This window comes from Lissotriton helveticus, chromosome 1_1 (assembly GCF_964261635.1).
Source record: "Lissotriton helveticus chromosome 1_1, aLisHel1.1, whole genome shotgun sequence".
NCBI lineage: Eukaryota > Metazoa > Chordata > Amphibia > Caudata > Salamandridae > Lissotriton > Lissotriton helveticus.
This window is the reverse complement of record NC_136057.1, coordinates 1,906,834,482-1,906,850,532: the sequence shown is the minus strand read 5'-3', so window position 1 is coordinate 1,906,850,532 and position 16,051 is coordinate 1,906,834,482.

Sequence of the window (16,051 nt, the reverse complement as noted above, 5' to 3'; positions counted from 1 at the left end):
AAAGAGTTTTGTTAAGTGGAAGTTTTAACTAATTTTATGGTAGCACATAGAGCTAATGTGCCTGCTGCATAGAATGTGTACTATGCAGATCACAAAGTGCATATAGTTTAAATAGGTTAGTGCTTTTTTAAAGAGATAATTTTCTTACTGGCAGTTTAGATGTTAAAATCCTAACATGGAACAGTGAACCAATAACGGTCATCAAAGAGTTGCATGCAACCTGTAAGGTATAGATTGGAGCATTATGATGTTTTCCTCCGTCTTTCAATATTCTAATGTTTCAAAAAGGGTTCATGGTAAAAAAAAAATATCCTTGTTATTAAATGTCACCCCCAACCATGGGGTTATGTTTAAAATTCTGATTCTGTGCTTCTCCAGACTAAGCTATCTTAAACTATACTGCCTACCAGTAGGGATGACATGTGACTCGCCTTGTAGGTTTCTTGTTTAGGTAACATTTGCCATACACTAATTTACACACATATGATTGATTGTCTCTGTGTAATGTGTGTTTCATGTAAAGTGCTTTGATACCCAACGCTGGTATAGGTGGCACTATATAACTAATTAAATACATCTGAGAGAGAGTGGTTATGAAGACTTGAGGGGACACAGTTAAAGGGTGGTAGTGAGGGAGTCTGCGGGGGGGGGGCAAAAAAACATAGTCGCACAGGGCACCATCAGCGCTAAAACCGGCCCTGGGGGTGACTGCGGTATCTTTAATAAGGATGGAATTCATTTTATTGAGTTTAGATATATTATTGGGTGCATGCAAGAACTGGGCAAGAAACGATAGCTGTCTTCAGTGTTTGATGTGAGGGAAATTAATATTGTTATACGTTGTTTCGGTAAGTTTTGCACTTGCAAGTGGGTTGGTCTGCAAACATGTCTAGGATATATAATGATTTGGTGCAGAGATATCAGGGTGATGATGTACCTGGTGAAAGAGTTACTGAGGTGTAGTGTTGGAGGTGAAAGGTGCATCAGTTCTGGCCCGCAGACTCTTACCAGGCCCAAACAGGTCCAAACAGGAAATATGACTGATGAGTCATGATCAAACAAGTGGCAGAAAAAACACAGGTTGCTCCTGAATGGCTGGTTACCGGGGCAATGTTGCGGAGGCCAACTGACCTGGGCTGCACCCACTCTCTGACAGAATGAAGCAGCACTGGGTGTCTGCCAATATTCTGAACGTTTTAAAGTAAGTGGAAACACACGCTTCTCCTGATTGGCTGGCTCTGATGAGGCACAAACAGGTCCCATGACATCTCTCTCTGCAGCAAAGAGGCTTCGCCCAGTCTTTCTGCAGTGTCTTGAGCACTTCTCGAACGGTAGGGGGTGGTGGTGGGGGGGGGGATGGAGACAGCCTGTACCAGGCTGAAATTAAGTTAAAACAAGTTTCCTACTATTTCATCATACACTCCTTTAAAACTGATTCAACTTCACTCACACATTGGATATACTTTTGTGAATAAATCAAACAATATAAATATGTGTATTAGATAAGCATACACATTTTGTTTGTTGAGATCCCAGCAATAAACAATAATGTCAACTGCTGTTTTGACCTCACCCTATAATTTACTAAACCTTCATCAGGACTACTTATTTAGGGATTATTTAAAAAGCAAATAAGAAAAAAATATGATGCATGTGGACCAAGTGGTACAATATGGAAAGATTCACAATTAAGTGTATCTAAATGGACTGACTGGTGTCGTGTATTCTTGACTGAGTACACGTTTTCACATAAGGGTATTTTGTGTGGACTGTTTGACTATAGCTATAGTGTGATTGCTCAGATTTTCAAACGATTATTATTTTTTAAAAGAAAGCTCGATAGAAAAGAGGTGTTCTGATTATTTACCCTCTGATTAAGCTGCAGCATTTGTGGCTTAACTGACCATCACTGTGGCTTATTTAAAGCAAACGAATCCTCTGGACACACTTTCACAGACTCAATGCCTCATCCACCTCTCTGTGAACTCTGAATGTAATCTGTTTCAAGGGTGGATGCCTGGAGTTCATTTTCCCAAGGATTACACGCATCAATTATTTGTGTTTGGATTTGTTTTAGTGAAAGCTTTCTCCTCGCCCAAAAGCCGCCTCTGGCAAGCCTGAACAAGGAAGGTATGCTGACACGGACTATAACTCCGCCCTTTGCTCTGTGAGAAGCAATGGCACAAACAATGGCAATAACTCTGAGCAGAACACGGAGTCACTTCACTGCCAATCTCTGAAGCCCACTCACTGGCAATGGAACACGATACAATCTACATATTCTAAGATGGAACTAAAATAAAATAAAAATCATACTGCGGCTTCAGAAGGTAGAACACAATATTGCTTTAGTGCCAATGTCGCAGACCTATCAGTGCCACTGTTGCTTCCTGCCAACTGGCACTGTATTTCAGTTTTTCTAGTGAACAGTTGAACGGCAGCTTGTGCACGGGATGCGGGCAGTGATTAACAAAAGGCATACATTCTGTGTGATTTGTTTTTATAGATTCCATGTTTAAATATCGATGTGAAAAATATCGAAGAAAAAATATCAATGTAAAAATAGCGATTACAAAAATATCGACTTAAACAGGTAAGTACAATATTAGAGACTCAAAAATATCGATGTAAAAAATATAGATGTAAAAAATATTGACTTTAAAAAATAACATAACGTAAATTAGATCAATGAAATAATATTAATATTATTAACAGAATAAATCAAATTTAATATATATTTTAACTAATTATAGCAAATAAACTTAATTTAATAAATATAAACACAAAAGAATGTGTATATATGCATATATTTACTTAAATACATTTTAGTAACTATTATCTTTTTTAATTTATAAACTTTTTTAATTATATAAAAATAAAATAAACACATATATAAATAATTTAAAATAAAATAAAATATTCTATATTTAATTAACACATTAAACTATTTAAAAAACATAATACATACATTTAATAACAAAATAAAAACATTAGTAGTTAAAACGTTGGATAGCGAGAGGGTAAAAATTACTATTCCCACTCCAGTGAGTGCAACAGTAGGGAAAGCGCTGGAGATCGTAGGGATAAAAATTACTATTCCCACTCCAGTAAGTGCAACAGTAGGGAAAGCGCTTGATAGCATAGGGGTAAAAATTACTATTCCCGCTCCAGTGAGTGCAACAGTAGGTTAAGCGCTTGATAGCGGAGGGGTACAAATTACTATTCCCATGCCAATGAGTGCAACAGTAGGGAAAGCGTTGGATAGCGTAGGGGTAAAATTACTATTGCCACTCCAGTGAGTGCAACAGTAGGGAAAGCGATGGATAGCGGAGGGGTAAAAATTACTATTCCCACTCCAGTGAGTGCAACAGTAGGGAAAGCGCTGGATCCCAAAACAATACGAAAACAAAACCATCAACATTTTTATTACATTTAATTTCCAATATTAACATAATTAACATATACATTTAAATATATTATTATTAACAACGATAATAAAAAATAATTAATTACACATTAGTTAACACTATAATATCACAACACACACCTAACATTAATTACACAATTACATTTAATAATTACTAATTAATTAATGGTAATTAATTAAAAAATATTTAATAATTAATCAATAATAAATTAATTACTTACCACCCTACACACCATTTACACATATAAACACCACAACACACACCTAAAATTAATGAAACAATTAACATAACTAATTATTAATTGACTAATTGAAATTAATTAACAACTAATTATTAAACTATTATTAATTAATCAATTGACACATTAATTATTCAATAACTTTTATATAACTAAATTACTTCCCACCCTATTCCCCTATAAACCCACAACCCGCTACAGAAATAAAAACGCAGCATTAAACTTAAAATAAATTAATAACTAATAACTAGTAAAATACTAAAACATATAATAAAATGACAAACAATGCTCATTAAAGACACTAAAATATATAACATTAATAATAAATCGATATTTTTGTCAACTATATTTTTGTAAACGATATTTATTAAAACAATATTTTTGTAATCGATATTACTTACCTGTCGGTCGATATTCTTGTCAACTATATTTTTGTTGTCGATATTTCTTCCCCACGATATTTTTGCAGCGATATTTATGTCCAACGATATTTCTCCGTCGATGTTCCTGCTCTGCACCGTTTTTATATATGATAAGGCTTTTCCTATTCCCCGATAGAACACCAACATGCATTACTGGCCCCTTACACTGCTTCCTCTCTCAGCGTCTCTGTAATGTAATTCTTTATTCCATTGAGGGATAGACATTAGCCACTAGGGGCAGACTCTATCTACAAAATGTGTGCACGATTTTCACACAAGAAAATGTAATTCTACCCTTAAACTCTAGGACCTAATGGTAATTGATGGGACCAACCCACATAAAGATGTGTATTCTGAATATTGGTGGGCTCGGATGGGAATATCGTATTGTAATTGCATTTATATAGCGCTTACTACCCCTGACGAGGGACCCATAGAGGATTATTGTTGAATTAGTATAGTGAAACATGCAAGTACATTTTAAGTGGTGGATAGATTAGTAAGTTATTTGGATTTGGAATGATAGCAAAAGGATAGAGGAGGAAAAAAGGTTTGTATTTATATAGCGCTTGTTACCCCTGATGGGGTGTTGAAGCATGCAACTCCGGAAGCCCATAAAGGATTAGTGGTGAATTAATATGGTGAAATATGAAAGTAATTTCAGTGGTGGATATTAGTCAGTTATTTGGAGTGAGATGGATAGCGGAGGGATACAAGGGGAAGAAAGGTTTGCATTCATATAGGACTTGTTACCCCTGATGGGTGTTGAAGCGCTTTTCTGGCGAGTAGCACACCACTCCGGAACCCATAAAGGATTAGTGTTGAAAATTAGTATAGTAAAATATGAAGTAATTTGAGCAGTGGATATTTTATTCAGTTATTTGGGAAGAGAAGGGTAGGTGGCGGGATAGAAGAGGGAAAGAGGTTTGTATTTATATAGCGCTTGCTAACCCTGATGGCGTTTTGAAGCGCAAGTAGCACGCTACTCTGGAACCCATAAGTATTAGTGTTTAATTAGTATGGTGAAACATGAAAGTAATTTTAGTGCTGGATATGTTGGTCAGTTATTTGGATTGAGAAGGATTGGAGAGGGGTAGAAAAATGAAAAGGTTTGCATTTATATAGCGCTTGTAACCCTGATGGGGTGTTGAGACGCTTTATTGGCGAGTAGCACGCTACTCTGGAACCCCTAAAGGATTAGTGGTGAATTAGTATAGTTGAATATGGAATTTGAGAAGTGAACATGCTAGTCTGTTATTTTGATTGAAAAGGATGGTGGAGGGATAAAAGAGTGAAGGCTTTATTTTTTTAGGTCTTAGCAGTAGGAGGAGGCTTTTGGATGAGTAAAACGGAGTTTTGGAGGGGAGGAGTCAGAGGGAAGAGCTTAGAAAGGTTTGTTTTAGGGAATCGGTATAGTAAAAGAGGTGTCAGATGCAAGGAGAGGTAGAGTAGGAGAGAGTCTAGAAAGGGTTATTTTGGGGATCATAGTAGTGGTATGGGGTTTGGGATAAAAGAGAGTGGATGTAGAGGATATATTGATACATGTATAGGATGAGAGATAGGGTAGTGGATTGGAAAGAGTAGTAGAAAGAAGTTTGAGATGAGTCAGAAGGTTGGGCTAGAAGATATGTTGAGAGAAGTATATTCTGAGCGATAGGGTAGTGCATTAGAAACGCTAAATTAGAAGAAAGTGATAAATATATAGATCCATAAGTACATTGAAAGTATATAGATACATAAAGGAGGTAAGTATATGTAATTAAAGATATTGATAGAGGCACAGTATGAGAAATAGGGTAGTGCATTGGATATGCTTTTTCAGGAGAAAAGTAACGGACACACAGATCCAGGACAAGGAAGGTACATAGATGCACAATGGAAGTAAGTACATGTAGACCAAAGAGGATTTTTATTTATTTATTTTTATTAATATTTTTTTTTCTCTCAACAACATATTTATTCTACATGTTTATACAAAGCAATACACAAAGATAGGTACATATCTATAGTGAAAACAAATGCTTATATACAGAGGGATATGCTGTAAATGTATGTTTGAGTATGGTACTTATGTAGGGAAGAGCCAATTCTTGAGTAGTTTTCTGAAGTTAAGTTGGTTGTCAGTGGATCTTATGTTGGGGGCTAAAGAGTTCCATAGTTTGGCTGCTTGAACAGAGAAGGATGTGCCACCCATGGGGTTTTTCTCGTATCTTGAATTTTTTTGAGGTGAGATGCTCCTTTAGAGTGGAGGTTCCTCTGTTGAATGTGTTTTGCGATTTTATTCCTGATGAAGAGTGGTCCCATTTCATGTATTGCTTTGTGGGTGATACAAAGCAGCTTGAACGTGGATCTTCTGGCAACCGGTAACCAATGCAGGGCTTTCAAGGCAAGGGAGATGTGGTCTCGTGGTTTGATATGCAAGAATAGTCTGGCAGGCGAGTTTTGAATCCGTTCTAGTCTTTTCATGGTCATTAAAGGTGATCCGTGGTAGAGGCTAATGGCGTAATCGAATTTGGACAGAACAAGGGAGATGGTAGCTTGGACCTTGTGTGGAAATCCCCAATAAGGGAAAATTCGTTGCAGCGTTTTTATAGTGACAAAGCTTGATCTTGCTAGTTTGTCCACTTGGGCATTCATTGACTGCTTGGAGTCCATGGTCATTTCGAGGTTTCTTACTTCCTTCGATACTTTGGGCGGTGATCCCAGTTCATTAGGCCATGTGGCAAGCGGGTAGTAATGTTTCCATTCGCCACACTTGAGTATTTCGGTTTTTGAAGCATTCAATTTGAGATGGCTCCAAGTCATCCACTGATCCACGGCTCTGAGACAGCTGAAAATTGGTTATTATTCAATGTTTTTGGGGCATTTTAGTTAAAGGAGTATTCGTGTGTCATCTTCATAGTTATAGCACATGAGGTGAAATATATTGATCAGTACTGGTAATGACTTCATGTAGATGTTGAAAAGCATGGGCAGGATGATAGAACCTTGAGCGACCCCTGCTTTTGTGGAGATCGGTTTGGACGAGAAAGGTGGGTTATGGATGACATTAGTTCTGTTTCGAAGGTAGGACGTGATCCAGTCTAGAGCAGTTCCGTCTATGCCAGCTTCATAGAGTCTTTGTTTCAGAGTGTCATGGTCAACTGTGCCAAAGACAGCTGAGAGGTCCAAGAGGAGTAGCGCAGCAACCCCGTTGCGGTCAACTGTATTCTTTATGTCCTCCCTGATGGCAAGGAGGGCAGATTCAGTGCCTCTTCCCGGACAGAATCCTGTTTGGAAATCTGAAAGTATGTCATTCTCTTTAATGAATTGTGACATCAGTGCGAACGCTGCTCTTTCTATCAGTTTGTCCAGAAAAGGTCCATTTGTAACGGGTCTGTAGTTGTCAGGGTTCAGCAGGTCCAAGTTTGTTTTCTTCAGTAAAGGGCGTATGTGTGATTTTTTGAGTTCTTCTGGAAATATTCTGGTAGTGAAGGAATCGTTGATGATTCATCTTACTGGAGTGGCAGTAGAGGTTGTTAAAAGAATTTGCCTTGAAAGTTTGTGGTGGTTAGGGGTCAAAAGGGCTGCCGGCAGGCCTGCTTGCTTTGACCAGGTCCATAAATTAATTGTGTGAGATGTGTTGGAAGGAACGGAGAGGCTTGGTTAGAGTATTCTTGGTGCTGGTGCTTTGTTTCTGTTTTAGGTACGAGTCCAACGTGTCTGCTTTGTCTGTGTAATGATTTGCCAGTTTGTCAGTGAAATCTTGAGTAACAGGATGAGTACCTTCTAGGCAATTTGGTTTGCGAAATTCAATGAGTACTTTATAGAATTCTTTATTTGCACATTTAGCGTTTTGAATTCTGTCTGAATAGTACCTTTTCTTAGCTTTTTTGATAGCCGACTTGTATAATCTGTTAATGTTTTGTAGGTGAAGTTTGTCTTGTTTGGCGTTTGTTTTGAGCCAGGTACGTTGCAGCTTTCTAATTTGTTGTTTTATGTCTTTTATTTCTATGTTTCTCCAAAGCGCTTTTTTTTCTTCAGTTCTGTTGTGTGGTTTTGAGTGGTATCAGGATAGCAAAAGCTTCCTGTAGCCACTCATATAGATTTTGAACAGAACTTATTGTTTCCAGATTTGTACTTGATGTTAGTTGTGTTTCTAAGTTTTCCAAATTGAGTTTTTTCCATGGCTGATAGGTGGATGGATGTAAGGTAGTTTTAGGTGAGTCGCTTAGTGTTGTTTTATGTTGGAAAGCAAGAAAGTGGTGGTCTGACCATATGAATGGAGTTTTAGTTTGAAAGGTAACTAGTTCAGTATTAGCAAAAATGACTATGGATATGTCCAGAGGTGTGTGTTGGTTTGTGGACAATCTGATGCCAGTGATTATTGTTTTGTGGATGAGTCATATTGGGTTTGTCAAACCAAATGTTGAGGTCACCCCGAACACATAGGTTGGAGTGTATTGTTATCAGGTTTGAAATTGTGTCTAGAAGTGCGTCTGGGAATGTCGCCTTGCTAGGTGGAGGTCTGTAAAGGAGCAGGAAGTTACAGGAGGAAGACGGTGTTGGATTGCATCTTGTTAGAAGAGCCTCACAATTCTTTATGCAGATGTCGTCAATTTTAGTGATATGTATTGTTTTCCTGAATATAACAGTTAGACCACCTCCTTTTTTGGCTATACGATTTTGGGTGATTGTTTGATAGCCTAGAGGAATGGCTTCATGCAGGAGTGGAACCATATCCTCTCCCAACCGTGATTCGGTTATGAATAGTATGTCTGGTTTTGCATCTGTGATAAGGTCGTAGATGTGAAGCTTGTTTTTAGAGAGGGATCGAGCATTTATTACTAGACAGTTTAGAGAGTGGCCTTTGGTGATAGTGAGACTTTGTTTTGTTGAAGAGTGATCAGTATTGTGTGGGTTTGTAGCAGGTGAGTTTTTAGAGCTGGCATTATCTTTATTAGGATAGCAATCGTGTAGCTGTTCTGTATCATTTTCTTCATCCACCATGCTAAGAAGGCATTTTGTTGGGTCTGCGTGTGTATGTGGTGTGGGGGAGAGTGTTTGAGAGTGAGTTCGATTGCTGTGTTGTTTTCGTGGTGTAACATTGTTGTGAAGTAGACATGGGGAAGTGAAGTTGTGAGGTGTGGCACGTTGCTTATATTGTTTGTGTGTGTTTAATGCGGAAGGTGTATGAGTCAGGGGTGGTGGAGCAGCATGTGGGTCATGTAGTAAGGTTCAAAACTGTCCAATGGATGAGAGGCGGTTAGAAGAGAGTTGCTGTGTTGCTGTATCTGTGTTAGGTGTGGTGGAAGAGAGAAAGCTTGGGATTCGAGTTGGTTCCTTTGTGTGGTTTGAAAGGTGGATGTAAGTTTGTATTTTGTGATGGTAAGTATTATGAGGTGTTCCGCTTTGAAGTTCTTGTGCTGGTGTGTGCGATTTGTGCTGGGAGCTTGTCATTACGAACTGAACAGCACCATAATGGTTTCACTGAAAACGGAGAAGTTTGGAATCACACTTCTCAGTACATTTAACCCACTGATGCTAGTGTGGGATATAATGAAAAATTCACGCAGACGGCATCTTAGAGATGCCCCCTGAAAAACGCCTTTAGTGGGTTCCCTGACTGGTTCACACCAGCCTGCCACCACAAGACATGTTTCTGGACTTCTAGGGTGGGAACCTTCGCTCCCTGAGCCCAAAGCAAAGCCTTTCCTATGCCGAGGTATTCACACCTCTCCCAGGCCAGTGGCAGGGGAGCTTCAAAGGCCTGGCAGCCTTTGTAATATGACCCCCAGTCTCTCCTGCTATTCACTTTCTGTCTCCCCTCCTTTTTGGCGGAAGACAGGCAGGAAAAACTAGCCAGCCAAGAAGATCTGCCGACTCCACCACTCAGGTGGAGGAGGCGAGGTGAAGACCAATCTTCAGTGCCTGGCATCTTGCAGATGGCAGGCATTCCCCAATCAGCATAAGGGATTGTGCTCACTCCCACAGGTGGGGTGAGCACACCCAGGGTGTAGTCACCTCAAGACCCCTAAAACGCCCCAAAAATACAGTATTTAGGCTGCAGCCCTGAACCAAGAAGGCAGATTCCCACAACCTAAGAGGAAAAAAGATGAAAGAGGATGCCCAGCAGAGGAGGCTGCAGAGAACAACTAACTTGGCCCCAGCCTTACCGGACCGTCTGCAGTTTCCAGAGATTCTGCGCCAAAAACCATCTTGCCCTGCAGCCAGTGACCTCCAGAAACCCTGGGAGGACTGACTGCCTTCAACAAAGACCAGATCTCCTGTGAACAGCAGCTCTGTTCAGAAGAAACACCAAAGAAAGACTCCGGACCTGCTGAGGAAAAAAAAACCAGACGCCTGGAACCATCACTACACCGTCGCCGATTGCCCTAGTTCGAGTGGCCCACCAGTCCCAGCAAGATCCCCCAAAGCTCCTGAATCTACTGTGGGTGGACTCCTCAACGACTCCCTGACGCAAACCGCAAGTGGCCCGGTAAGGTGAAGTCCGACCTCAAAAGGCACCCCTGCATCGAACCGCCTGGCACCCTGGAGTAAAAATCGGAGGTGCTCCTACGCCCCCGCGCCCTCCAACTTACCCACAACTAAGTGGCCTGCTCGTCAGCAGTCACCAACCGGAGGGGCACATACAGACCCTTAGGGTGCATATACTAGCCAGAGATATTCTACCAGCATCCTGCTCTTTATCTGTTGGCATAATCTAGTGTACTTATTATGTACCTCCAGTCAGGGGTGCAGATAGAATTTCCAGAGCAGGTGAGGAGGGCAAATTATGTAAAACGGTTTTTCCCGCTTAGGTACCTCAGTCGTTTGGTTGCCTGGGGAGCATACACGTAAAAACCATACATACTAAATAGGTTCATAGGATTTATTGACTAATAAACAGCATACCTGCCAGTGACCACAATCAGCATGCTGGGACGAGCCCGGTGGTGCAACGAGCCTTGCCGAACAGACACGCTGCCATAAATCACAAACAACAAGCAGCGGAACAGGAGAAATGTGATGAATTTTTCATGTACCCGATGCTAACCTGGCCGCAGCATGAAGCGCTACCATGAAAGGGCTAGGTGTAGAGTAGGAATTCCCGTCAAAAGTGAGTAGTTATCATCCAGTCTATATAACACGAGGGATTGTGTTACATGCTTAAAATATTTTTCCGGGATGAAAGGTTTTACTGTGCACAGGAGCTTGAGGTGGAATTGTGCCCCTTTGGATGGCAACTTGATGCGTGCTCAGCGATTCGAGTTTTTGTCCAAGATGAATCCGCAGGATTTCACACATTCAACCATGGAGTTTTTCCAGTTTAGAACTGCACCTGTTTGGAGCTGGAAATGGACAGGAATGAAGGCGTTTAGAGAGAAAAGAAAGAAGAATGACCAAGTCACTGGTAATTACTCAGGCCGGACCCATTTCACCGAAGTCGGGCACTTTAGTCAGGTGCAGCTTCACTTAACTTAACCTGCCTTAGGCTGCTTGCGATCTATTCAGACAAGGCCAGGCTTGGCAGTTTGGGCTGGACAGTTCCTAGTGGAGCAGGACCAAGGCTGATTGGCATATGGCTGCGACTAATCTGAGGTGGCATGGTGGGCAAAAAAACAATGGACTGGGATACAAACCCAAATATTTTCGAGTTGCTGAGATTAATTCAAGCATTCCATCTATCACTTTTTTGTTTACTTCATGGCAATGCCCTAAGTGCGACTGCTATTGTGTGTTCACTGTGGCACTGTAATCAAGCTGCAACTGACTAAGAGCCCCAACTACGGCAAAACTGGTCTTGAGTAACTTGTGTTCCAATTAAGTGAGGACCTCGCTTGACACTTCCTGTTGGAGCAGCAAAAAAGCTTATTTGCATATGACTGAGTCTAATCTGAGATGGCATGGTGGTCATAAAAATGATGAAATAGGATTCAGCCCTGAGTAATTATCAATAATAGTAATTCAAGTATTCCATTCATTAGTTTTTTGTCTACTTCAGTGTGAAGCCCTAAGTGTGACTGGTGTGGCCAGACGTGGGTCCCATGCTCACTGCGCTGCTGGAAAAGCACTGCACCTGAATTAAGAGCCCCAACTAGGTGAAACTGCTAATGGCCTGCTTGTGTTCCAGAAAAGACCTGGCTTGGCAGTTAGGGGTGGACTGTTCCTATTAGAGCAGGATCAAGACTGTTTGGCCTTATGGCTGAGTCAAAACTAGGGTGGAATGGACTGTGTTGTTGCCCCAGGTGCTTACCAGTGGCTGAGATTAATTCAAGCATTCCATCCATCACTTTTTCGTTTACTTCGGAGCAACATCTTAAATTCGATAAGTATGCTCTGACGTGGGTCCCTTGCTCACTTTGCCACTGGATTCAAGCAAGCCTGGCTGAATACGGCTGTAATGCCAGAAACCGGTCCTAGGAAGCTTGTTTCCGGTCCAGGGAAGGCATGGCTTGGCAGTTCAGGCTGGACTGTTCCCATGAGGCACAGGGTCAGACTGATTTGCATATGGCCATGTCTGAACTGGGGTGGCAGAGTGTGCTAAAGAACGGTGATGGATTAAACCCTGATCTGTTGACTGGGTGTGAGTGTTTGATTGGTTCAGATGCCCCGTCCATCACCACCCCCTTTTGTACCGCTTTGTTCGCCATAAGTTGGCAGGGTATGCTCAGACGTGAGTCCCTTGCTCACTTTGCCACTGGATTCAAGCAAGCCTGGCTGAAGATGGCTGTAATGCCAGAAACCGGTCCTAGGAAGCTTGTTTCCGGTCCAGGGAAGGCATGGCTTGGCAGTTCGGGCTGTACTGTTCCCATGAGGCACAGGGTCAGACGGATTTGCATATGGCCATGTCTGAACTGGGGTGGCAGTGTGGGCTAAAGAACGGTGATGGATTAAACCCAGATCTGTTGACTGGGTGTGAGTGTTTGATTGGTTCAGATGCTCCGTCCATCACCACTCCCTTTTGTACCGCTTTGTTCGCCATAAGTTGGCAGGGTATGCTCAGACGTGAGCACCTTGCTCACTTTGCCACTGGATTCAAGCAAGCCTGGCTGAAGACGGCTGTAATGCCAGAAACCGGTCCTAGGAAGCTTGTTTCCAGTCCAGGGAAGGCATGGCTTGGCAGTTCGGGCTGGACTGTCCCCATGAGGCACAGGGTCAGACTGATTTGCATATGGCCATTGTTAGAACCCGGGATGTCAGGTCACCTAGGGTAGCCTGGCCTAGGGGTAAGACAAGCAATTCTAGAGGCACAAGTGTGAAGGTTGCAGACCACCCAGCAGTAAATCCACGCAATAACACTTAAAAAGGACACTACACCAGTTTGTTAGGAAAATATGTACTGGTTTATAAAAATAATATACTCTGTTCTTCGGTTTCCAAATATACAGCTTAGGACATTTCAGTTTATCTTAGAAATAGCAATTACACCTTTTAAACTGCTAAGCAAATTATCAATTAGCTTCTTCAGTACATTACATTTAGATGTCTTCAAATCAGTAGTTCCACTTCCAGAGAGGTTAACCTGTTTCAATAATTATTATCAATAACACATTGAATCAGACACCAACATTAATATTTTACATTCAATCTGTAAATACTCCTGGAATGTGTAATTGGACTCCAGCATTAATTAACTTTAGCTTCCATAAGGTGCCCTTAATCTTCCTCCCACAATTCCTCTCACCCTCCTAACAACTAAGCAGTCACTGTGAGGGTTCAGATCCACAAGAATTTCACATGGGCTTTAGCAGTCTCTAAGAGGAACTGTTATCTTTATTTACTCAGCAGGCCCCACCTCTTCTACACAGCTGAGGGTAATGACCAGAGTTAAAGCTACCCCCACGTTCTCCTTACTGTAGCGTGGAGACGATGCTTTCCCAGTCTCCACGCGTCGCTGCTGCTCTGGGGTTCCTCAATAGCTCAAATTGCCAAGTTCACGACTCCACGCCCAGCAAGCTGCTTACTCAGCGCTGGCGTGGGGAAAACGTTAATTCCCAATTTCCCCCGGTCTAAGGACGTCTCCGCGGCTGGCGCATAGCCCCCGTACACACCCTCGTGGTAAATTCAGCCGAGGCTGAGCTGCGCAGGCAAGCGCTGGTTCCGCTCACGCCTCCTCTGCCGGCTCCTCCTCACAAAGCCCGGCGGCTCCACTAGGCATGCGCGGAGAGCGAGTGTCTCCCCGCCGGAGACCGCGCTCCTTAGGAGACACCTCTCCTCGTCTCCGCCCACCCGGAAACAGACCGGGGTTTCCACAGATCCGCTCCTCACCTCAGGATTTTCAGCCTCTGCTCCGCCACGGCGCCGCTCACCTCGCGCCGGTAATGGGGCAGATTGGCCTGACAACTCGCCACCTCCGCTCCCTCAGCACGCACACGCCGGCTCCAGAGCAGAGCGGCTCCTCGACCCACTACCTCCACTGCAACAGGTAGGAAGAAGGCACGGTGGGGATATAGCGCAAAAGGGGGGGTTCCCAGCAGGCAGTCAACACTCCATTAACGAACTGGGCAAGGGGGGGGGGCACCAGGTTTAGCCCTCCTCCGCTTGAAGGAATCACAGCAGAAGTCTGTTTACTGGGCAGAGGACTGCACCCCGCAGCGCTGCAGTCTCCTTCTCCTGTAGATTCCCCCTGTGTAATTTAGACAAGGGGCAAGCTAGGCACCCAGGGTCTCCAGTAACCCTCAACAGCGGGGCCAGGACAAGTAACCCAAAGGGGGCAGTGTGGCAAATCAGTAAGGCAGCTTCCCAGTCCAGGAGGTCAACCCTATGTCTAGCCTCTTCCCACCCTTAGCTACAGCCTGTCCTCCAGCTGACTCTCTCAGGTAGACAAAATGGCTGCCCCGCATTCCGCCTTATATAGGCTGACCCTCAGTGGTCCAGAATGGACCAGAAGGTTCTGGAACGCCCTATACTGGTCTATGGCCAAGTTCTGGGTTTGGCAGTTAAGGCAGTTGGTAGCCACCATTTTGTGTGGTTCCAACTTTTCCTGTCAGAACAGGCCTCTGGGCCTGAGGTGAAAAACTATGAGGGGGAAAAAGAACACCTATCCCCTTGACCAACACCTATAAAAAGTTAGTGGACAAAAATTAACAAGGGTATGAGGGGCAAAAAGGGGACAAAATAAATAATAAATTGGAGGAACTACGCAAAAAGCCAGACAGGTCTAACAGCCATGTCTTAACTGGGGTGGCAGAGTGGGCTAAAGAACGGTGATGGATTAAACCCAGATCTGTTGACTGGGTGTGAGTGTTTGATTGGTTCAGATGCTCCGTCCATCACCACCCCCTTTTGTACCGCTTTGTTCGCCATAAGTTGGCAGGGTATGCTCAGACGTGAGTCCCTTGCTCACTTTGCCACTGGATTCAAGCAAGCCTGGCTGAAAACGGCTGTAATGCCAGAAACCGGTCCTAGGAAGGTTGTTTCCGGTCCAGGGAAGGCATGGCTTGGCAGTTCGGGCTGGACTGTTCCCATAATGCACAGGGTCAGACTGATTTGCATATGGCCATGTCTGAACTGGGGTGGCAGAGTGGGCTAAAGAACGGTGATGGATTAAACCCAGATCTGTTGACTGGGTGTGAGTGTTTGATTGGTTCAGATGCTCTGGCCATCACCACCCCCTTTTGTACCGCACTGGACCAGGTGGCAGCAAATTGAAGTGTTCCAACAAGGGCACAATCAGTCTTGGGTTACTTGTGTTCCAGTTTCAAGAGGATGAGGCTTGGTTGTTTGCACTGGACTGTTCCTGTTAGATCAGGATCAAGGCTGATCTACGTATGACTGGGACTAACCTGAGGTGTCTTGATGGGTCAAAAAAACATGGACTAGTATGTGCCCTACGTAATTACCAGTGGCTTGCATTAATGCAACCATTCCATCCATCAATTTTTTTGTTTACTTGAGTAAGGCTGGGAGTCGCCAGGTCTGTACAATTGAACTGGTACTAGGTTGTGGCACCCAACTTTAAATGGAACAGATGGGGTGAC